Here is a 24168-nt window from a genome sequence, read left to right as displayed (position 1 = left end):
GGAGGGAGGGAGGGAGGAAGGAAGGAAGGAAGGAAGGAAGGAAGGAAGGAAGGAAGGAAGGAAGGAAGGAAGGAAGGAAGGAAGGGAGAGAGAGAGAGAAAGAGAAAGAAAAGAAAGAGAGAAAGAGAAAGAAAAGGAAAGAAGAAAGAAAGAAAGAAAGAAAGAAAGAAAGAAAGAAAGAAAGAAAGAAAGAAAGAAAGAAAGAAATCATTATTGTAAGCATTAAGCATTATAAATCTACATATGGTGATTAGTATAGCGCCAGGCTCAGAATCAGCAAGATAGGCCAGGTGCAGTGGTTCACTCCTGTAATCCCAAAACTTTGGGAGGCCGAGGTGGGCGGATCACCTGAGATCGGGATTTCAAAACCAGCCTGGCCAGCAAGGTGAAACCCCATCTCTGCGAAAAACACAAAAATTAGCTGGGCGTGGTAGCAGGTGCCTGTAGTCCCAGTTACTCGGGAAGCTGAGGAAGCAGAATCGCTTGAACCAGGAGGCTGAGGTTGCAGTGAGCTGAGATCGCACCATTGCACTCCAGCCTGGACAACACAGAGAGACTGTGTCTCAAAAAAAAAAAAAAAAAAAAAAGAATCAGCAAGATAATTACCATTCCTACTCCCACAACACTACTGCTACCTTACTACACTTCTACTCCTACCTTACTTCACTACTACCACCTTCTCACACTAATATTACCATACTACACTACTGCTACCTTACTACACCTCTACTACTCTTACTATACTTACACTACTACCTACTATACCACTACTATTATCTTATGACACAACTACTGTCATGCCCACTACTACTACCTTACTACACTAATACTCCCTTACTATGCTTCTACTAGCTTACTTCAGGACTATTACTTCCTTATCACACTACTATCATACCACATGACTACTTCCATGCTACATTTTTACCTTTTTTTTTTGAGACAGAGTCTCCCTTTGTCACCCAGGCTGGAGTGCAGTAGCATGATTTTGGCAACTTCCACCTCCCGGGTTCAAGCGATTCTCCTGCCTCAGCCTCCCAAGTAGCTGGGATTAGAGATGCCCTCCACCACGCCGGCTAATTTTCATGTTTTTAGCAGAGACGGGGTTTCACCATGTTGACCAGGCTGGTCTTGAACTCCTGACCTCAAGCAATCCACCCACCTCGGCTGGGATTACAGGCGTGAGCCACCGAGCCCAGCCCATTTTTACTATTCTTAATATACTTCTACTACTACCTAACTACCCTATTGCTATTATCCTATAACACTACTATGACCATACCACACTGCTACTACCTCACTATATCTTTATTACTGTTTTACTAGACTTCCACCGCTACCTTACTACATTACTACCTTAATATACTATGACGATAGCTACAGTGCTACCTACTGTAACCACTGTATTATGCAAAATATGTATTAGTTCTCCAGGGCTGCCATAACAAATATCACAGACTGGGTGGCTTAAAAAACAGAAGCTTGTTTTCTCACAGTTCTGGAGGCTGGAAGCCTGAGATCAAGGTATAAGCAGGTTTGGTTTCTTCTCCCATCTTCTTGGCTTGATGATGGTTGTCTTCTCACTGTGTCCTTACTTGGTCAGGATCCTACAGAGAAATAGAGCCAATAGGATGAGTATATATACAGAAAGAAATTTATTTAAAGGAATTGGCTCATGCAGTTGTGGAGCCTTGGCAAGTCCAAAATCTAATGGTGAAGGCCAGCAGCCTGAAGACTCAGGAAAGAGTTGCATTTCTAGTCCAAAGGCAGTCTGCTGATGAACCAAGAAGAGTTAATGTTGCAGTTGAAATCCAAAGGCAGCTGGCTGGCAGAATTTCTTCTTGCTTGGGAAAAGTCAGCTCTTTTCTCCTTTTTTTTTTTTTTTTTTTTTTTTTGAGACCGAGTCTGGCTCCATCGCCCAGGCTAGAGTGCAGTGGCACAATCTCAGCTGACTGCAACCTCCGCCTCCTGGGTTCACACGAGTCTTCTGCCTCTGCCTCCCAAGTAGCTGGGATTACAGGCATGTGCCACCACAGTGGGCTAACGTTTGTATTTTTAGTAGAGAAGGGGTTTTGCCATGTTGACCAGGCTGGTCTCAAACTCCCGACCTCAGGTGACCCACCTGCTTCAGCCTCCCAAAGTGGTGGGATAGATTACAGGTGTGAGCCACTGTGCCCAGCCAGCATTTTGTTCTATTCAGGCCTTCAACTGACTGAATGAGGCCTACTCATGTTATGGAGGGTAATCTGCTTAACTCAAAATTCACCCATTTAAATGTAAATCTCATCTAAAAATATTCTCACAGAAACACCCTGGGCATCATGACTTGGCCAAATTGACTCATAAAATTAGCCATCACACATGGTCTTTCCTCTGTCCACATGCATCCTGGTGTCTCTCTGTGTGTCCAAATTTTCTTTTACTCTTTTTTTTTGTTTTTTTTTTTTTTTGAGATAGAGTTTTGCTCTTTCATCCAGGCTGGAGTGCAGTGACTCGATCTCAGCTCACTGCAACCTCTGCCTTCCGTTTTCAAGAGATTCTCCTGCCTCAGCCTCCTGAGTAGCTGGGATTACAGGTGCCCACCACCATGCCCAGCTTTTGTATTTTTAGTAGAGATGGGGTTTCACCATGTTGGCCAGGCTGGCCTGGAACTCCTGACCTTGTGATCTGCTGGCCTCGGCCTCCCAAAGTGCTGGGACTATAGGCGTGAGCCACTGCCCCCAGCCAATTTTTCTCTTTTTATAAAGACACCAGTCAGATTGGATTAGGGCCCACACTAATGGCCTCATTTTAACTTAGTCACCCTTAAAGGCCTTTTCTCCAAATACAATTATATACTGAGGCATTAGGGCTTTAACATATTAATTTTGGGAGGAAATAATGGAACCCATAACACTGATTTCTACTACACTTTACTAGCACTACTATCTCACTACTGCCATTGTACTCTACTACAGTTACTACTACTACTCATCCTCTTTCTATTACCAATACTTCCATAAAGTTCCTTCAAGTTGCAATTTCCTGTCTTTCTACAAAAGAGATTGTATACGGTTGGCACCATGAAGCTCGGAGTTTCTTTTTTATTTCTTTTATTATTTTTAAAATATTTATTTATGTATTTATTTATTCATTTTTGTTAAAACAGAGTTTCGTTCTTCTTGCCCAGGCTGGAGTGCAATGGCTCACTGCAACCTCTGCCTCTCAGGTTCAAGTGATTATCCTGCCTTGGCCTCCCGAGTAGCTGGGACTACAGGCACCCGCCACCACATCCAGCTAATTTTTTGTATTTTTGGTAGAAACGGGGTTTCACCATGTTGGTCAGGCTGGTCTCCAACTCCTGACCTCAGGTGAACCACCCACCTCGGCCTCCCAAAGTGCTGGGATTATAGGCGTGAGCCACCACGCCCATCCGAAGCTCAGAGTTTCTACCAAGATTGAATGCAGGTTCAGCCAGAGAGTTAGTTCATGGAACACAATTTAGATCACCATTGGAGATTATTTCAGGATACAGGAGTTTTGGTCAAGAAGGAAATGCCCAACTATAAAGAAGTTAGGCCAGGAGGATGGAAAAACTAAGACAACTTACCCAAGAGGAGTTTCAATCTGTAAATGGTTACCGGTAAGTGACTTTTCCTGGCCATAGAGCTCAAACATTCTGGAACGAAAGACTCAGCGGCAGTTTTGGTTAGATGTCATGAGAGGTTCATCACTTGAGTGGCTGGTCTGGTTTTCCTCAATAGGAGAACCTAAGGAATGTTTACCTTTTATTTCTCTTCCAAGCATTAATTATATACTTTTGTTTATCAATTTTATGGTAATACCCAGACAACAATTAAGAAATATTGCCAGTGAAGAACTAAGCGGTGAATGAGTGGAAAACACTCCACATATACATATGCATTTATACTCATAGACATTAACAGGCCAGCAAATGATGGTTTTTCTCAGTTTCTTTTTATATTCCATACAAATCAAACTGTACAAAGACAATACGATTCCCAAAGATGATGGCTGAGTCATTCTTAAATTTGTCGTTCTCACTGTGCCTTCTTCAGTGTCTTTTACGTCATTGTTGTTCAGGAAATATTTGCTGAGTTGAGCAGAGAGCAGATTCCCCAAATTCTGACAATACTAGCTGCACTTCTGCTCTGTTTCTCATTCAAATATATGTATCCAGTTCAGCTATTCTGCCAGCCATCGAACAAAACAAACTCGCACCGTACATGTACCTGAAGATTGAGAGTCTATAACACAGTAAGCAGTTCAAGTAAATCCGACAGTCATTTATTCAGCCTACACTATGTGTAAAGCACTGCAGAGCTGCTCATCCATTAAGTCAGACAGAGTGTGTACATGAATATCCATAATTCAAGGCAATTTTCTCTATTAATAGAGAAATAAATAATGTACTGGGATGTGGAACATGGCAGAGACAAGGCAGGAAACTGAAACTAGTGCCAGATTGTGGAGCAGTTTGAAGGCTGGGCACCACCCTAATCGCCACTGATAAATCCTTCTGTCGGCATTCGTAAAGGTTGAAAAAATATGGAGACGCAAAGCCTGAACAGCCTCATTACCCTAATGGGCACAGCATGGAGTAGCTTGGTAGTACTGACACCACTTCCAGGAATAACACCATGTTCGTGATAAAATGCCCAACCTTACTCTCTCTGGAACATTCAGTTATAAACAGTTATACACCAATTACTTTGTATTTTAATCAAAATATAATTGAAGCAAGTCAGATTTAAAACTCTTTGATGCCACAGGCAACAAGATAAAAATTATGAAAGTTAAAATAGTTACATAATCCCCCTAAGGCTACCATTCTGTAATTCCAAGGCCAACTCACTTCTCCCTTTCATCTCTCAGATTGACACAAAAAGAGGGGGGAAAATCAAATGAAAAGAGTTAAAGTGACTCATAAAGAGCTGTGAGAGAGGGAGGAGGAAAGAGAGAAAGTAGAAGCCACACAGGTTTAGGGGAGGGAGGGTTTGGGAGGTGAGTGGATTGGTATGAGGTAGGGGACAGTTGTGCGTAAGAAAGTATGGAAGCTGGGCACAGTGGCTCACCACTGTAATCCCAGCGCTTTGGGAGGCCGAGGCAGGTGGACCACCTGAAGTCAGGAGTTTTTGACCAGCCTGGCCAATATGGTGAAATCCCGTCTCTACTAAAAACGCAAAAATTAGCCGGGTGTGGTGGCAGATGCCTGTAGTAGTCTCAGCTACTCGGGAGGCTGAGGCAGGAGAATCACTTGAACCCGGGAGGTGGAAGTTGCAGTGAGCCAATATTGTGCCACTGCACTCCAGCCTGGGTGACAGAGTGAGACTCAAAAAAAAAAAAAAAAAAAAAGGAGTGTGGAAGTATTGGGGAAAGGGGAGAAAAGGATATGATGGTTATGATTTGGATCCCTGCTAATGTCCTTTGAGAGATACAAGTAAAGAACACATTTCTCTTTTAATTTAGGGGAATAAACAAGATTGGCTATTGCACTGTGCTTCTTGAATGCCAAACTGAAACCTTTGGGACCCCAATTTATTAGGGTTGCAATGGAATCTGAAATATTTTGGTTGATGTGAAATGCAATGAATTTATGCCGAGCATTTCCTAACTACGCAATTAAATTCTGATTTAACCCAGAAAACTATTTTCTTAACCTAGTGATACAATTTCAAGACAATGGATATGAAAATGAAACATTAAGGGGTTTTAATTAGGACAAGGGCTGGTTGTTGTCTAACTACCTATTATTTTTCCCAGAAGCAAGCTACTTGAAATATCTAGGTCAGAAATTAAAACCTCTCAGTACCAACTGAATTGTAAATGCAAGCAGTTAATGAAAGCTTCATTCCTTTACAATCTATGGACTGCATTACCCAGTTAATGTTGATCCTTTGGAGTGTCATTTTAAAATTTTATAACAAAGATATGTGTATGCTTGTGTCTATTCATACCAAATAAGTAACTTAAGCCGTCATATATATCAAATTAATTTAAACATGTAACAACCACAATGTCACTAAAAAACCTGGCTTGCAATTTGTTTATTGTTAATATCTGATATCAAAATTTCTTGGAATCTTGAAGCTATAGCTCAAATAATTTAATCACACACACATGAACACACACACACACACAATTAATTATGGCTCAGTGTTCCGGAAAATGTATACCTTCTCACCTAGTACCAAGTAGAAAATTAAAACTTCCCAAATTAGCTGGGCATGGTGGCGCATGCCTATAGTCCCAACCACTCGGGAGGCTGAGGCAGGAGAATCACTTGAACCCGGAAGGCCGAGTTTGCAGCGAGCCAAGATCGAGCCACTGCACTCTAGCCTGGCAACAGAGCCAGACTTCGTCTCAAAAAAAAAGGAAAAAAAAAAAAAACAACTTCCCTTCCCCCAAAGCAAGCTAAAAGATTAAACACAGGTTGTTAGTACTTAAGGGTACTAAATATTTGCATCCAGACCCAAGATAGCTCTAAAACAAGCAACTGGTTAAGTAGAAGAATCACACTATCTGCAGGAGTAAATACAAGTCCAGAGCCACTGACATCCTTAAGATCAATGTGGGAAGGGGAATCTAAAACAGAGGACAATGGCTCCTAAAAGAAAAAAAAAAAAAAAAACTGTGTGTAAATTGCTTATCATCATGGCTTATAACATGTCATTATTTAACAGTCATTAGCATGGCAACCAGGTAGCAGTTGCTCACTCAGAACATACCTTCAGATTTGTATGCACTTAATGGATATACATATATGGTAAACATAAGACTGTGGTATAAAGTCCTTTGCACGTTTGCTTAAAGGAAGAATTTTATTTTTCAATTGAATAAAAGCTAAACATAATTCTAGACACAAGTTCTCTCTATTCTCTGAGGGTTGTGAAATGCATACAGCTCTCTTCTTTTGATAAAGATCAATGAAAGGGAAAGAGGCTGAACAGCAATCCCTACTCTCCCTTCCTTATCTCCAGTATATTTCAGTCTTAAGCCACATCCCAAAGAAAGAGAAAGTAGGGGTGGGATGAGGAGAAAAAAATAGGTCCAGAATCACTCTAGGGCAAAGGTTGATCGTGGCAACTCAGAGATATATTATTTGGCCAACCTGTGTTTTCAGATGGAGAAAATTTACATTGAAATAAATCCAGATTTCTGACCAGGCGCAGTGGCTTACCCCTGTAATCCCAGCACTTTGCGAGGCCAGAGTGGGTGGATGACCTGAGGTCAAGAGTTCGAGACCAACTTGGCCAATATGGCGAAATCCCATCTCTATCAAAAACACAAAAATTAGCTGGGTGCTGTAGCGGACGCCTGTAATCCTAGCTACTCAGGAGGCTAAGGAAAGAGAAATGCTTGAACCCGGGAGGCGGAGGTTGCAGTGAGCCGAGATTGTGCCATTGCACTCCAGTCTGGGTGACAGAATGAGACTCTGTCTCAAATAAATAAATAAATAAATAAATAAATAAATAAATAAATAAAACAGACTCTTTAAATTCCTATGCTCACTTCAGCTACAGTTGAGTACCTCTTGCTACCCGTAAATAAGACAGCTGTTCTCTAGTTCACCACAATTTTGAGTTGATCCACTTTAGTCATGTCTGTTACCTGCCAGACCCTATAGACATGCAGCTTTACCACTCAGGTAATCTCATAAATTACTATATCTCATAAAAGCCTCAAATAAAACTATCTGGAACTTCATGTATTTATACAAGGTGTCTTAAATTCCACAGTTTTCTTTCAGGTACTTTCTGAGGTGGATTGCAAGACATGGAAATTGGTCTTACTTATATTTCTCTCTCTCATAGTTCACACAGTGCCTGTCACATAAAAGGCACTCAATAAATGTTGATTGTTACAAACTAAGGGTAGAATGGACCATAATAACCCTCAGAGAGCTAATCTGCTTTGGACATCTTTGATTTACTCAGAGCCAAATCCATGGATCCAGGATTAACCTTAAATTGAAATGGGCCTGGAATGTAAGGGGATTACAGAGGTTGTGTTGCTGTGAAGGTCAGAAGTCAGACCAGCTTTCTGGGAGCAAATTTGTCTACACTGAAGAAAGGACTTGCCTCAGCATTAGGAGTCCTGGATGCATTGATTACATAAATAAATGTTATTCATTGTCTACTATGTGCTAAGTGCGATGGATAGAAATATGAATATAACAAGGTCCTTTAAGGAGTTCAGAAATCAAATACGTAGTTTCCATGAAAGCCATGTGAATGTGGGCAGGTCATTTAACCTTTTCAAACTCACCAGCAAAAAAAGGGAGTGGCAAATCTGTCTGTTGGGGCTTATTTCCTGATACAGTAAGAAACAACTGAAACAATGGGATTGTAAACCTTGTGAACCATAAAACATTGGCAACAAGATGGTAGAACTGGATTCTTCCTGCCTTTGTTTCTTAGGATGCTAATATTGTAGTCAAAAAAGTAAGCATGAGACACACCCTGCCCCAAATACAAAGACAATGTTGAAATTTTATAGAGAAATGACCTCTGAGAACCTGTTGCACGCCAGTTGGGTTTCTCGAGCAGACAAATGATTTTTTAAAAAACATCAGGGTTAAGAGGAGACAGGTGCTGGCATGCTCAAAGTCGCCAACCCCCACGTGTCCATCTCTCCCGTATTTTTCTCACCTCAAGCCTAGAGAGGTGAGCATAATTCCAAATCTGTTTTCTGTAGTTGGGAGTAACACAGGACTGTTGCCTGACTCCCACTAGAGGCATCTAAGGTAGAGAGTGGATGGTCCACCTGGGGAAATATGGAAGTAGGAGATGGCATGAGTAGTCACTTCGGTGGTGGATCTAAGGAAGCTACTGTATTGGAACTGCATTACTCACTTCAAATTTGCCTGCACAAGAGATATGGGATGTTTCCTGTTGATTAGAGTGAGCTACCTGAGAGAGAGATTGGCCTCTGTTGCTACTTCTGTGCCCTATCAATTTGGGCCACATGGAGGTGTGAGGTGACCTCAGTAGAAAGAGACTGGGTTGCAGCCGGGCACAGCGGCTCATGCCTGTAATCCTAGCACTGTGGGAGGCTGAGGTGGGCGGATCACAAGGTCAGGAGTTCGAGACCAGCCTGACCAACCTGGTGAAACCCTTCTCTACTAAAAATACAAAAATTAGCTGGGCGTGGTGGCTTGCGCCTGTAATCCCAGCTACTCAGGAGGCTGAGGCAGGAAAATTGCTTGAACCCAGGAAGTGGAGGTTCCAGTGAGCCTAGTTCATGCCACTGCACTCCAGCCTGGGCGACAGAGTGAGACTCCATGAAAGAAAGAGAGAAAGAGAGAGAGAGAAAGAGAGAGAGAGAGAGAGAGAAAGGAAGGAAGGGAGGGAGGGAGGGAGGGAGGGAGGGAGGGAGGGAGGAAGGAAGGAAGGAAGGAAGGAAGGAAGGAAGGAAGGAAGGAAGGAAGGAAGGAGAAAGGAAAGGAAAGGGGGGCAGAGGAGGGAAGGGAAGGGAAGGGAAGGGAGAAAGGAAGAACGAAAATAAGAAAGAAAGAGGCTGGGTTCCTAACCCAGATAACCAAGGTCTGTACACAGAGGTACTAGTGAACACCTGGTTTACAGATCCATCTCTGGAGGTAAAAATGAACTATGGGAGAGAGAGAAGTCCAGCAAAGGAAGAGTCCCTGAAACTGCCGCATAGGAGAGAGTCCATTTTTCTTCCATGTCTTTGCAGCCAGGATCTCTAAGGGGAGCTGTCTTTAACCATCTGCCAGGTCAGAGAGCCAAAGTTACCTCACCAAGTGACAATGGTTCTATCCCTTTATTTCTCCTCTCTGCCAGCCCTGCTTTTGAGCTTAGGAAAGTGGTGAGCAGGAAGCGAGAAGGAGGAAGAAGAGACAAATTCACCTCTTTTTCTACTGCAGGCTTCAGACTAAAACAGGACATAGCTAGGCGGAGATTAGATTTGATACCAAGTTGTATTTGGAGTTCTGACCTTGCACAGAGCTGGACAGTGTTAAGACTGAATTAGGTCTGTGTCTGTGACTTAAAATGATTGTAGGACTGCTTTTTACCTGACTAAACAGAAAAGACATGGGAATAGCCCAGATATTCACCCAAGGTCAGGTGAATATTACCTTCCCAATTCCAACTAATATAAAATTAAGGGAGGGTAGAAAGCACACACAAAGATGCATTTGATTGAAATCCACACATCTTGCACCATATTTGCACCATGTAAACAAGAGTAATTCTGGTATGAAGCAGTGTTATTTTCTCTTCCTGAAAAGTAGCTTTCATAGTGAACTATTGCCAAAGTTGCCATAATCATCTTTTTCAACTTTCTTATTTTTAAGATGAAATATAGGTAAAGCTTATTGATAGAATGATAATGTTTATGGATCATGGTGCAGGTCCTGAAGTTGAAGTGAAATCATTTTTGAAGAATTATAAGTAATGAGAGAGATCTAACATGACTGACTCCATCTTGCTTCTACGAGTGACTGCATCTTATTTTATTTGTAACCTCACAGACTAATCTTTTTTTGCTTGTTTTTTTGTTTTTTGGTTTTTTTGCTTATTCTAGCACTGAAGCCAAGATAAATGTAGTTTATAGTTAAACTTAGAGGCATAGGAAACTGAATATCTCCTTGTTCACAGATTGAAGCTGCATTTGTAAGACACGTTTAGAATGACGGGAAGGACTTGAACTTTGCTGAAGAATAGGCATAAACAATGACCTGCCATTGCTTTTCTGTCAGTTGTTTACCACTCCAGAGTCATGTAACCAGGGATTGTAAGACTTATACTTTCCCCAACTACTCCTATAGATAATGTCAATATTGCAAAACCTGAAGAAATAGTCTTTGAGATATTTTTCAAATTTAGCGTTTTGGTAGACCAGGAGATGCCCTGTGGTCCTCAGACCCCCTCTTGGGAACTAACTCAGCCACACAAAGGCAGTTGTAGACACCCCTGTGATTTCTTCCAGACAATCAATTATTTCCATTTTCCAGCCCCCTGCCTACTAAAGTACCCTTAAAAAAAAACCCTAACCTAGGCTGAGCGCGGTGGCTCATGCCTATAATCCCAGCACTTTGGGAGGCCAAGGTGGGTGGATCACTTGAGGTCTGGAGTTCAAGACCAGCCTGGCCAACATGGTGAAACCCTGCCTCTACTAAAAACAATTTAAAAATTAGCCAGGCATGGTGGCAGGTGCCTGTAATCCCAGCTACATTGGAGGCTCAGGCAAGAGAATCACTTGAACCAAGAAGGTGGGGGTTTCAGTGAGCCAAGATCACACCACTGTACTGCAGCCTGGGCAATAGAGATAGACTCTGAAAAAAAAAAAAAAAAAAAAAAAAACTAGCTTCTGAATTCTCAGGGAAGCACATTTGAGAAATACCTCCTGTCCTTCCACTTGGCTGGCCCTGCAATTATTAAACTCTCTTTGCTGCAATACCTGCCGTGCTTAGCACATTGGTATTTCTGGGAAGCAGGCAAAAAGAACCTGTCAGGCTGTGACATATGTCAGTTGAAGAGGAGCCTTGAAAACACTTTCATTAGGAAGTTTTGTACCTCCCTAGTAATGTTAATTCAGTTGCTCCCCTTGAAATTTTAGGGCTTCCTTCAAATTTTGGAAATAAGAGTAGTCACCCTGTCATGCCTCATGCCTCAGCGGTCAAGTTTCTGTGATCTGTCAGTCAAGAGGAATCCTTAGAAACACCAAATGGCCCCACTTGGCAATGAAATTGAGTGTAGATAGAATAATTATGCTATGCACCTGTGCCTCTCTGCTATCCTAATAAAATCTCAGAAACAGTGTCCCCATTTTCCCCACACTTCCTTTCACTACCTTACTCAAGAAATTTAAAACTCATATAAGGAAAATGTAAAAGAAAAAGCTCTGTGCTTCAAATAAAAATTATTCTCAAGATTCTGCCTCATAATTTTCTAATCTGGATTATTCCTCATAAATTTCTAATCTGCCCATCCTGTGATTCATAGAGTGGCTGAAATTGAAATCTGTGAAAGAAATTAGGATTACTCCTTTACTTCAACCTTGAAAAAAAAATATAGCCTAAAGGAATTTCGGATGTAGATTTTGCATAGAATACAGGCATTAAAAAAAAAAAAAAAAAAAAAAAGCCAAGTGCAGCGGCTCACGCCTGTAATTCCAGCACTTTGGGAGGCTGAGGCAGGCAGATCACAAGATCAGGAGTTTGAGACCAGCCTGACCAACATGGTGAAACCCTGCCTCTACCAAAAATACAAAAATTAGCCACGCGTGGTGGCACGCGCTTGTAATCCCAGCTACATGGGAGGCTGAGGCAGGAGAATCGCTTGAACCCAGGAGGTGGAGGTTGCAGTGAGCTGAGATTGTGCCACTGCACTCCAGCCTGGGTGACAGAGCGAGATTCCATCTCAAAAAACAACAACTACAACAACAACAAAAAAAACCCTGAGGATTAAAAAAGTGGAAAAGGAGAAGGCAATATCCTCTTTCTCTCCAAAGGTGCTTTTCTACACTTATACCTCTGATTCCTTTGTTTCTACCTTTCCATTTCCACGCTCCCATACTTTTATCTAGAACAGCCTAAATGCTGCTGAAAGCACCTTTCTTAGCTTCTGCTGTATTGTCTTGAAGCCACAGTGCTTACCTTTTAGACAGTTACTGCTGCCTTCTTCACCTATGTGGCTCATTGTCAGGGACAGAGATGTTTAAAAAACAATCACTTTATTATCTTGAAGATCACTGCTAATTAAACTCAACCAGAGTATTTGCTGAGTGTTTGTTGTCTGTTCTTTATCACGCATTTTCCTAAGATCTTCTTATCCCTAAGTGAATTATACCAAAAGACAGCAGATTGTCTGAGCCTCAGGGGAGATTTTTCCCCAGTTTGCATTTTTGTTGTTATATAGCATTACTCTTGATCATTTGTTAAAGCAAATATTTTGAAAAAAAAAAATTTACAGTGGAAATTTTAAATTTTGAGAGAGTTGATATTTAATTAACACTTACCAAATGGTATTAAGTAAATATATATGCGTAAATATGTTATTCATGTCACTACAGAGGCATATTGCATTTAGCCATGCAGGTATACCAACAGGCTTAGAGGAAACTGGGACAATAAATTGAAACAAGTATTTTATCAGAACATTTTGAGCAGCTGTTTATATAATATTATAGGCTTAAAAGAAACATTAAAGCATGGGCCATGCTCCTAGAAACCATAACATTTAGTTGAATAGATCTGAATATTTTGGATCTCGTGGACCAATAGTTTTTCGGAAAAGGAAGAATGGGAGGGACAGACAAAACAAAGAATGTTGATTTTTTATTGTTTTGCTAAAAAATAAAAATGGTTAACTGTAGTAGTCAGGATTCTCTTAGAGAGACAGAACTAATAGGATGTAGATATAGATACATAAATATATATGTGAGATATATATATATAAAGAGGAGTTTATTAAGTATTAATTTACATGATCACAAGGTCTCACAATAGACTGTCTGCAGGCTGAGGAGCAAGGAGAGCCAGTCCCAGTCCCAAAACTGAAGAACTTGGAGTTCAGTGTTCCGGGGCAGGGAGCATCCAGCACAGGAGAAAGATGCACACTGGGAAGCTAGACCCCTCTCTCCTTTTCACATTTTTCTGCCTGCTTTATATTCACTAGCAGCTGATTAGATTGTGCCCACCAGACTAAGGATGGGTCTGCCTTGCCCAGCTCACTGACTCAAATGTTAATCTATTTTGGCAACACCCTCAGAGACACACCCAGGATCAATACTTTGTATCCTTCAATCAAGTTGACACTTAGTATTAAACAACACAAGTCTACCGCTTCTCAACTTGAACCTATACAAATATCCTGAGATCATACATAATCTTCAAATAAAGACAATAATGAGTGACCTCATAATTACGCCTAACATAATACAACTATCCTTTGTACAACCAGAAACGTGCCAATCCCCAAATCAAAATACTATTACATAAAGTTAACAATACTTAAATGCTGATATGAAGTCAGTAAGTCTTAAGTCCATGATAAAGGAAAAGGAAATAAAATGAAGATATTTTCTTAGTACAAGTGTGTACATGCACAAACATGTTTTTAACAAAAGAAGGAGGAAATACTCATGACAGTCACTGTCCTCGTTTCTGCAGCTGGTCACATGGTCATAGCTAGTATTGATGCCTACCTTCTTCTACTACCCATTCTGTATTCTCTTTGCCTTCAGCAAGCACCTCAGCAGGTAGTGGCTTTTTTTCCTGGTGTAGTGACCCGAACCTTCATTCCTGTGGGGTCTGGGTCATTTGTAGTCCTGCCTGGATTGGGCTATTGTAGTTTCTCATTGACGTTAATCACAAAGCATAGCAATACTAAGAGATGCCCTAATGGATCTTCTGTATTCCATGCGTGCTCTTCTTTACCTCCATTGTGGAGTAGTAGACTGATTTCATCCTGGTAGTAAGGATCAATCACCCCAGCCAACGCTGTAACTCCCTTCTTAGCCTTTTGACTTAAAGGTAGGAGGAGCCCAAAGTGTCCAGGTGGGAATCTTAACTTCCGGTTTAATGGAATCGTTGCTGTGTCTCCTGGTGGCAGCATTCCTTCCTCTGGAACTAAGACCTCTAGGCCAGCAGAACATAATGTCATGGGAACACGTAGTAAAAATTTTGCTGGTGGATAACTAGGGGTGATGTTGAGTGGTGCCACTTCCACTTCCATCCCCTGATTCCTGGACCTGTGAATCCTGGCTATGGGAGAAACAGTACCATATATTGAACACTAATTCAGAGCATACATGGCCTTCTGGAGAACATTGCCCCAGCAAAGTATTGTCACCTAGTGGGCATTGCAATTGTGACTTCAAAAGGCCATTCCACTGTTCTATCAATCCAGCTGCTTCAGGATGATGGGGAACATGGTAAGATCAGTGAATTCCATGAACATGAGCCAGAAAAACCCAAAAATCTTCATTCAGCCAATTTAAGGAGGTGGCGGTAATAGAAGAGTGAGCACAAAGAATGAGGACACAGGAAAAAAAAAAAAAAAAAACCCAAAGGGACATAGAGAAAGAGGCTGTAGCTGTTCTGGCATATTAACAGAAAAGTTCCCGAATACACCAGGACATCAGACTGCCCTTGGGCTCACAACATCCTCAGGGTCAAAATGACAGACACATAATGCCATACTGAACAATACGAGCAGTCATTGCTCCTAAGAAGCTTCCATTCTAGTGGTAGAAAATGTAGGTCAAAATCAGACAGGGAAGTTCCTTGAATTTCAAGCTTAGAAATTTTGACATTATATTCTGGCTAATGAGCAATCAGCAGAGTTTTACTACATGTTACTCGAAGTTTCTGAGTAGACTCACAGAGGGGTATTTATTCATTGGCTCCCAGATTTGAAGTAAACCAACCATAACTCTCAGGTTAGTAATGGTGTTTCTGTGAATAGGAGGGGAAAAAAAGAGGGGGAAAAAATCCCCCGTCCAATGAATACAAAGGGGCAGTCCAGGGTAATGTGTATTTATTTCTTTTTCCAAGAACTCAAGGCACATTTTCTGCCTTCAGCTCAGTTTAGTTTTCCCAGTCTGGTCAGTAACATGATATCAAGGGGTGTGTGTGTGTGTGTGTGTGTGTGTGTGTGTGTGTGTGAGAGAGAGAGAGAGAGAGAGAGAGAGAGAGATTGGGAAAGGGGCAGGGTGAGAAGAAAGTGCAATCCAGTGGTTACTAATGGATCACTACATTTTTCCCCCATGTAAAGAATTTTTAGCCCCCTCTTTCTTGCATCTTATGTCATGTCTTGGCATCCAGTCAGCCCTCCCAGAGGCAGACCCATTAACTCTTTCAAGCCCAGTACTATTCATACCATTCAGTGCATTCTGGTACTGCACTAAGCGCACCATGCAAGAATGCTATTTAGTTCAATGCACTCGTGGTACATAAAGCAATTCCCTGAAGGCCTGAAAGAGTTAACCTACATCCCTCTCTGAATATTTGGCTTAGTGCAAGGGACTGACTGAGAAACTGGGGACAACAGAGGCCAATGTCTCATTAACTGGCATAGAATTCTATTGACATAAGAAGAAACAGACAATATCATCTTTAATATGCAATTGGAAAAACTGAGAACCCCAAGAAGTTTTTGCCTACAGTCACCCAATCAGCTGGTCTTGCATCCAAGACCATTTCCAGGTCTCCAAATGTTCTGCCTGGAGCTCTGCCTATGGTTTCCTTTAAACCCAAACTCATGCAGGGAAGGAGCAGATGAAAGTGTGTGAGAGGGCAGAGGTTAACACAAGAGTCCTGTGGGCTCATGTCTTATAAATGCAAAGGCTGGATTATTCTGTTATAAATCCTTCTTGGGAGGAAATTTATAATTATTAATATTACTGAAACAGGGTCTCACCCTGTTGCCCAGGCTGGAGTGTAGTAGCACAATCTCAGCTCACTACAACCTCTGCCTCCCAGGTTCAAGTGATTCTCCTGCCTCAGCCTCCTGAGTAGCTAGGACCACAGGCGCGCACTGCCAGTCCTGGATAATGTTTGTATTTTTAGTAGAGACGGGTTTTCACCATGTTGGCCAGGCTGGTCTTGAACTCCTGACCTCAAGTGATCTTCCTGCCTTGGTCTCCCAAAATGCTAAGATTACAGGCGTGAGCCACCACGCCCAGCCAGAAATGAAATTTTAAATAAAACCTGTAAAATCATCCCTTCCAGATTTCCTTCCTGGACAGTGGTATAGTCACCTCCAACCACACTAAACCCAGCAACCTTTCTGCATTTTACCTCAATTCCCATCAACATGTTTGCAATTTCCCATAGTTTGTTTTCATCTCTTTCTAGTGGGGGTGGAGGGTGGGGTGGGGGGAAGGTATCTTGAGAAAGGAGAGAAGATGGGGCCAGAGCACACACTCTCCTGCTAGCTCGACAGAAAGTATTGCATGAGGCTGGGCAAGACTGCTTGGGGTGCCCCTGGGATGCTGTACAGCTAATTTGTACACTGGCAGTGCATTTGGGTTCCTTATGAGATGAGTCTCAAGTTTAAAGCACTCTGTGGCTGGAAATAAAGAAGGTGGTGAAATTTCCAGGATTTTGCAATAGAACTGTAACTAAACCCTTTCATGCTAAAGTTCAAAATAATATGCACTGGAGCTGGAAGTGAACTTAGATATCACCTGGTCAAACCCTCATCTTGTCACCAAGAAAACCGAGGTAGACAAGGGAAGTGACCTGTCCCAGGCCACACAACTCATTAATAGCACAGTTGGTGGGTGAGGGTATTTTAAGTCATGAAGAATGAAAGAGAAGCTCATGATTATGTCAGATAATAAGGATTGATTTTAAGGATACACAGGGGTTAGCAGATGTCAGCAGTAACATGACCAAACCTCACCAAGCACTAAACACTGCAGGCACATAAGGTGGATTTATACCCATTCTACTTCTTTTGCTCTGGCAGATACTCCTTAAATGCAGGTATCTGTCTGCCTGCTTCAGTCCTCTGCTGTTACGAGCACTAACTACTCTTTGCCTTGCTTTTACTGCTATTGTTCACATGCATTCATATTTCTCTACTTTCCTTTTCTCTGTTTCTTAATTCCTGCTTGCCAGAGCTTCTGCTTCCTGGCTTATTTTCTGTGTGTCTTTTCCCTTCTGTCCATCTTCAAGGGTTGACTTCCCTTTGATAGATTTACATTCAAGTTCCTGGAGGGAGGATCTGATGGGTTCTTGTAGCAACTGCAGTAGTGCTACAGAGCCCTTCCTCCAGATCTCAGGGTTATTAAAGATGATGGCTTTATTCAGGGAGGCTTCTACACTGCAGTGTTTCTTAACTAGTGTGTTAGGCTGTTCTTGCATTGCTGTAGAGAAATACCTAAGACTGGGCAATTTATAAGAAAAGAGGTTTAATTGGCTCATGATTTAGTGGGCTGTACAGGAAGCATGGTGACATCTGCTTCTGGGGAGGCCTCAGGAAGCTTCCAATCATGGCAGAAGTCAAAGGGGGTGCAGACATATCACATGGCAAAAGCAGGAGCAAGACAGGGAGACAGCAAGGTGCCACACACTTTTAAACAACCAGATCTTGGGAGAATTCACTCACTATCATGAGGGCAATACCAAGAGGACGTTACTAAACTGTTCATGAAAATCTGCCCTTATGATCCAATCACCTCCCACCAGGCCCCACCTCCAACGCTGGCGATTACTTTTCGATTTGAGATTCAGATAGGGACAGATATACAAACTATATCAACTAGGGAGTGGATTATAATGCCCAGGACTTTAAAAAATGCATAGCCCCCAGACATGCTGGCTCAGCACCAGTTCTATGGGACTTAGACATGTATAATTTGAAAATGTTGATTATTTAACTTCAACAAATCTCCATTGGGAGAGATCATTTACATACTTAGTCCTTACACTGAGTTTGGAGGGCAAGAGCTGATGACTTTCATTCATATTCATTACTGGTCTATAAGAATCTATGTATGCCTGGCTTTCCTGCCCAGTGTCCTTATGGGAAGACCACACTTCCAGTCTGTGAATGAATTAGAAGGATATTTGGTATTTCTGGTGTGTGCATCTTCTGATGGAATACAGGTTAGGAACGGCAGACACCAAACTAAGATCTTCAATAGTGAATTCTCAATATATTAAGAAAAACTCAATTTAATTTTTCCCTTCAAAATCTGGAGAGCCGGGAACAAGACAAGGATGTTCACTCTCATCATTTCTACAGTGTACTGGATGGTCTAGTCAGGGCAGTTAGGCAAGAAAAAGAAATAAAAACCATTCAGATTGGAAAGAAAGTAAAACGATCTCCATTTGCAGATGACATAAACTTACATATAAAATTCAGAGAGTTTTGCAAGGCATCCTTTTGGGCCCTGAAAACCAAAAGGAATTTCCATCTCCCTCCCACACACCCTAGAACAGTGATTCTCAAATGTTTAGTGTACAAAAGACAGTTGTTAATCTTCCAGCTATGTCCAGCTTCCAGAGATTGTATCTGATGTACTGGGCTGGGAAATTTCATTTTAAGAAGCACCCCCGAGAAATTCAATGCAGGTGAATTTTAGACAACTTTGTAAAATGCAAAACAAAATCTTTCAAAATTGTTTAGCGCAATGATTTAGAGTATAATGCCTATAACTTTATTGCCTGGGTTTGATTCTTGACTTGTCTACTTGCTAGCTGCGTGACCTTGAGTGTGGCACTTACCTTTACCGTGCCTCAGTTTCTGCAAATGCAGAATGGGGTTAATGATGGTGCACCTGCTTCACAGGTTTACTGCAAGCATTAAATACAGTAATGTCTGTGAAGCAGTTAGACTAAAAATTGTTCTTACTGTCACTTATTTGCTATAGGAGAACTGCCTGGTTATCCCTGGAAGCTACACCTTGCCTGTAGACATTATAGCAAAATGCAATGACTCTAATAAGTGTAGGAAAATCACACAAACTCTGTTCATGCTCTTCTCTACTGATGCTCACATGTCCCCTCTGAAAAGCTATGGCAAAGAGACACATTCTGTTAGAAATCAAATGAAAACATGGGTCAGCCGATCCTTCCACAGTTCAAAGCCCTCTCTGCCCTAACGGATCGTGGCTAATCTGCAGTGTGATCATCCTATTTGGCATATTACCAGAGGTTTCTTTTTTCCATTATTTTGATTTATGCCATTAGCGAACCTGGTTTTCCATGTTCTGTTTTGTTTTTGTCTTACAGCACATTTCACCAAGAGTTCATTTCCAAATGCAAACATGAGGACTAATGCTCCATTTATGACTCATAAAATGTACTACTCCATTCCCCCCATTCACTAGCATGATAGCAAATCTTTAACAGATTGCCTTGCACGTAGGGAGGCAGCTCCCAGTGCTCACATAAATAATTTATTCTGATCAACACTTGCTCAAATTAATGGAAATGATAATGTACAGAAAGTGTTTTCCTGTGTTTCCAAGTCTATTCCCCAAGGTAACATTATTTGTATTCCTAGATATGCAGGAAACTGACCTGATGGCTCCCAGTTCAAAAATCACAGGTAGGGGCCTTGTTTTCGGAATTTCCTTAGTCAGCTAAGAACAGTTTCCTTACAGTGCAAGGTCTATTACATACTAGACATTGTTCATACTTTAGTGACAAGAGAGCAGAAATAGCTCTTATTGTATAATGCTGCTGTAATTTTTCTATCAGCCAACAACTACGGTTTCCTGAAGTAGCAAAAACCTGAAAAAAAAAAAAAAAGATGAAGCAGTTCAGAGAGAATGAATCAGAGTGGGCTGGTGATTCATGCATCCTCAGGAAGAGAGTTGGACAGGACCTCTTAAACATCTTTCAACCCTGTTTTTGTTTTTCTACAATTCTACTCAAACACCAATTTATACTCAAATATTAGTTGCACCTCAGAAAAAAACAAGTTGTTTTACCCTCGCCTGCCCCCGCAATTCCCCAGTGTTTTGGCTTTAAACTTTCCTCTAGAAAACTGATCAAACATGAACACAAGTTAAATTGAAGCCACTTTATTCATGTCATTCTTTGAAGCCCATAACAATTACAGAGTGCCTTTGGGTAGCATTAAAAGAAAAACTCCAAAGCAAATGTATCTCTGGAGTTCAAGTCAGCATTTCGCCTAGAGTGTAAGACAACACTATTTATTCCTTGGAGAGACAAGAAAGGATATATCTTTGACCTTAAATGACCTATTCTTGATCCCTGGTAAACATGAAAGGCTGGCAGCTAGGTATTTGTGTGCTAGACTCCACCCCCTCATCCACATACCTTGTTTGGAGCAACTCAGAAGCACTTCCTGTTTGGGATCATAACTCAAGGCCAGAAATTGCTCCTCAGGCAGAGTTAGAGCAACAATATCTGCTAGTGGGATTGGCTCCTCCTAAACATCTTCTTTGAATCCCTCCACCCCCATCCTTCAAAGCCCAGATACTTAGAAACAAAATCTAGGCAGAAAGCAGCAGGAAAGCTGAAGATCATCATTAGACGCAAAGCTCTTCCGTGTACCATTTATTGCCATTCCAGCTCACCTCCCTGCAGACCATTTCTGGGTCCCCGGCTTCCCTTCTCTCACACAGATACTGTCCTGGGGGCAGGAGGAGTGTATCAAACACAGGATTACAGTTCTTTGAAGTGGTGACATCCGTTACAGATCTAAAGTCAAGTTTACAGGACTGTCAGTAAGGGAAAAGGAACTTTGTGAGCTGAACTTTCTAAAATTAATCCACTTACAAGCTACACAGCAATAGAGGTATAAGCAGGAGATACCCACTACATCTTGAAGAAGACTTTTCCCAGTTTGCAAAATTACCTGGTTAATTAATTCAGGCATCATAATAATTGAACTAATTTAAAGCCAGAATATCCATCATGGAACAGAAATAGATCTGCTGTTTTTATCAAGGTAATTACCAGGACAATTGCCAGACCTCCTCTGAGTTTTGCTCCATGAAAGCCAAGCCAAGCCTGCTGGTTTACATACACTTTTATGTATACACATGCCCTTGTATTAATAAATGAGAGTCTTCTGAGGACAACATTCACAGTCAGAAACTTCCTTCCCAGAAGTAAGAATAGGAAAGAAAGCAAAGGCTGTGTTCTCAATCCAGGCCATGGATTTTGTATAAATGAATGGAAACCTAATTTAAAAATCTATGTCCTTCTTGTGCCTACATTCAGTGAGTTTCTAGAAATTATAATAAAACCCCTTTATTGTCAAATAACAAAACAGTACATTGATGAGTGAAAGGTAAAACAGTTGTACAATTTCAAGCTACTTCCAAGGAGGATGGAAGTTTGGGTTTGGCACATTCTCTCAGGATTTGTGAAGCTGTTCTTGCCTCTTCCAATATGACTCTTCATCCACATGAGTCTGAAGGAGTGGGGCTATTAGAGCTCCTTAACCAGCAGCCTTCTTTTACACCTAGCTGGTAGGCTGGCCTGAGACGCCTCCAATATGTCTCTACTGTGAGTCACTATCCACAAAATCAGTGAGTCATTGACCACTTTAGAGAGAAATCCCACAGAGTTTTCTTCAAAGCACGGGCCTCAAACTCAAATATCTACAGGGGCCAGGTAGGTAATGCATAGCAATGAGGATGAATGAGATAATTGGAAATTATGAGCACTAGTTACTTCTGCAGCCTCTCCGTAACTCCAGCCAATCTTTGCATTGAGAGTTTATGCTTCCCATTTTGCCACATCTGTCATTTCTGATTACAGAATTCTGCTTTCTTGTCGTTTGCTGATTTGTAAATGTTTGCAAAAAGTTTGATTTTGAAAAACGCTATGCTAGGAGGTCAAAACACATCTGTGAGAATAATCACCAATTTGTCATGGTTTTTAGTATCAGCTCTGCACACATAGGCACACATGAGCGCACACATGTGTACGTACCCGCCCCCACACAAACAACCGTCAGCCTCAAACATGATGGATTCTGGGAGTTGAATTTGTCAAACTTCAATCATCCTTGGAAGTAGCTTGAAATATTCCTCTCATTCCTTTATCGATTTACTATTTTGTAGATATTTTCCAGTAAAAAGATTTTATTATAATTTATAGAAACTCATGGTAATAAGAATATAGGACACACATTTTTAAATGAGACTTTTCTTTCATTTACTAAAATATAAAATCCAATAGAGAAAATTCTATGTAAAGACTAAAAATCATACATATACCAAAATATCTACATATTTCACCAAAAAGTGAAAAATTAATGTTTTCTCATCCAAAATGTTGTTTATTCTTCATAATTGCTAGAGTCAGAGAGTTTGAGTAATAGAGCCAGAAATGACACTCAGAGAGGTCATTTTCCTCACCTGTGTAAGGTAAGCAGTTACTCAGCAGCAAACAGTTGCCAGGGTGTGTCATCATAGCTCACTGCAGCCACAATCTCCTGGGCTCAAGTGATCCTCCCGCCTCAGCCTCATAAGTATCTGGAACTACAGGCATGTGCCATCAAACCCAGCTAATATGTTTTTGATTTTAGTAGAGACAGGATCTTGCTCTATTGCCCAGGCTGGTCTCAAACTGCTGAGCTCAAGCAATCCACCTGCCTTGGCCTCCGGAAGTGCTGGGATTACAGGTGTAAGCCACCACACCCAGCCCAGTTAAAGCCACCACACCCAGTCCAGTTTGTTTTTTTTTGTTTTTGGTTTTGGTTTTGGTTTTTTTTTTGAGACAGAGTCTCGCTCTTTTTGCCCAGGCTGGAGTGCAGTGGTGCAATCCTGGCTCACTGCAACTTCCGCCTCCCGGGTTCAAGCGATTCTCCTGCCTCAGCCTCCCCAGTAGCTGGGATTACAGGTGCCCACCACCATGCCTGGCTAATTTTTGTGTTATTAGTAGAGATGGGATTTCACCATGTTGGTCAGGCTGGTCTCAAACTCCTGACCTTGTGATCCACCTGCCTTGGCCTCCAAAGTGCTGGGATTACAGACGTGAGCCACCGCACCTGGCCGGCCTAGTTATTTATTTATTTATTTAAAGGTATAGGCCAGGCGTGGTAGCTTATGCCTGTAATCCCAGCATTTTGAGAGGCCGAGGCAGGTGGATCACCTGAGGTCAGGAGTTTGAGACCAGCCTGGTCAACATGGTAAAACCCCATCTCTACTAATAATACAAAAATTAGCCGAGCATGATGACGGGCGCCTGTCATCCCAGCTACTCTGGAGGCTGAAGCAGGAGAATCTTTTGCACCCAGGAGGCGGAGGTTGCAGTGAACTAAGATCATGCCACTGAAAAAAAAAAAAAAAAAAAGGGATAAATGAGAAAAGATAGGTGAGTTGGCATCCATATTATATATTACATTAAAACTTTTGTGTCGTACATTAAAAAAAAAAACTGTCAAACCAAAAGAAGTTTTCAATCAAAAAAGCCATTACTGAATCAGGTTACGAAAAAGGAATGTTTAAGGTAAAACAGGGACTTCTGAGAACAGGCAAGTAGATTCTGTTCTGATGTTTAATTAGACATAAATCTCTACAGAAAATTGTTCTTTAGAAAGAAAAATACATCTACTGTTCAAATACATATTTATTGTGGATTAAGAATGTGTCATGCACATACAAGAGATATTTCCTGACATGTTTACTGTAGAGTTGGGCAGTCACTGTGCGATGATGGTATCTTGTTCCCTGTCTCACAAACAGCAGACTTTATTTTCCTCTGGA

At 41.5% G+C, this 24168-nt stretch overlaps 1 long non-coding RNA gene across 2 annotated transcripts; it reads right to left on the bottom strand.

Annotated features, from left to right (window-relative positions):
- Positions 1–171: 171 nt before the first annotated feature.
- On the bottom strand, positions 172–23052 carry LOC144334724 (uncharacterized). Of its 2 annotated transcripts, XR_013404880.1 has the most exons (5): positions 22819–23052; positions 21025–21148; positions 20118–20212; positions 3587–3746; positions 172–1604 (listed from the first exon to the last, which is right to left on the bottom strand). It is a non-coding gene; the product is annotated as an uncharacterized LOC144334724 (long non-coding RNA). The 2 variants fall into 2 exon arrangements; XR_013404881.1 differs by lacking the exon at positions 21025–21148.
- Positions 23053–24168: the final 1116 nt, after the last annotated feature.

This window comes from Macaca mulatta, chromosome 15, assembly GCF_049350105.2.
Source record: "Macaca mulatta isolate MMU2019108-1 chromosome 15, T2T-MMU8v2.0, whole genome shotgun sequence".
Classification (NCBI taxonomy): domain Eukaryota; kingdom Metazoa; phylum Chordata; class Mammalia; order Primates; family Cercopithecidae; genus Macaca; species Macaca mulatta.
Note: the sequence above shows the minus strand (reverse complement) of the source record. Positions and strands in the feature narration are given on the sequence as shown.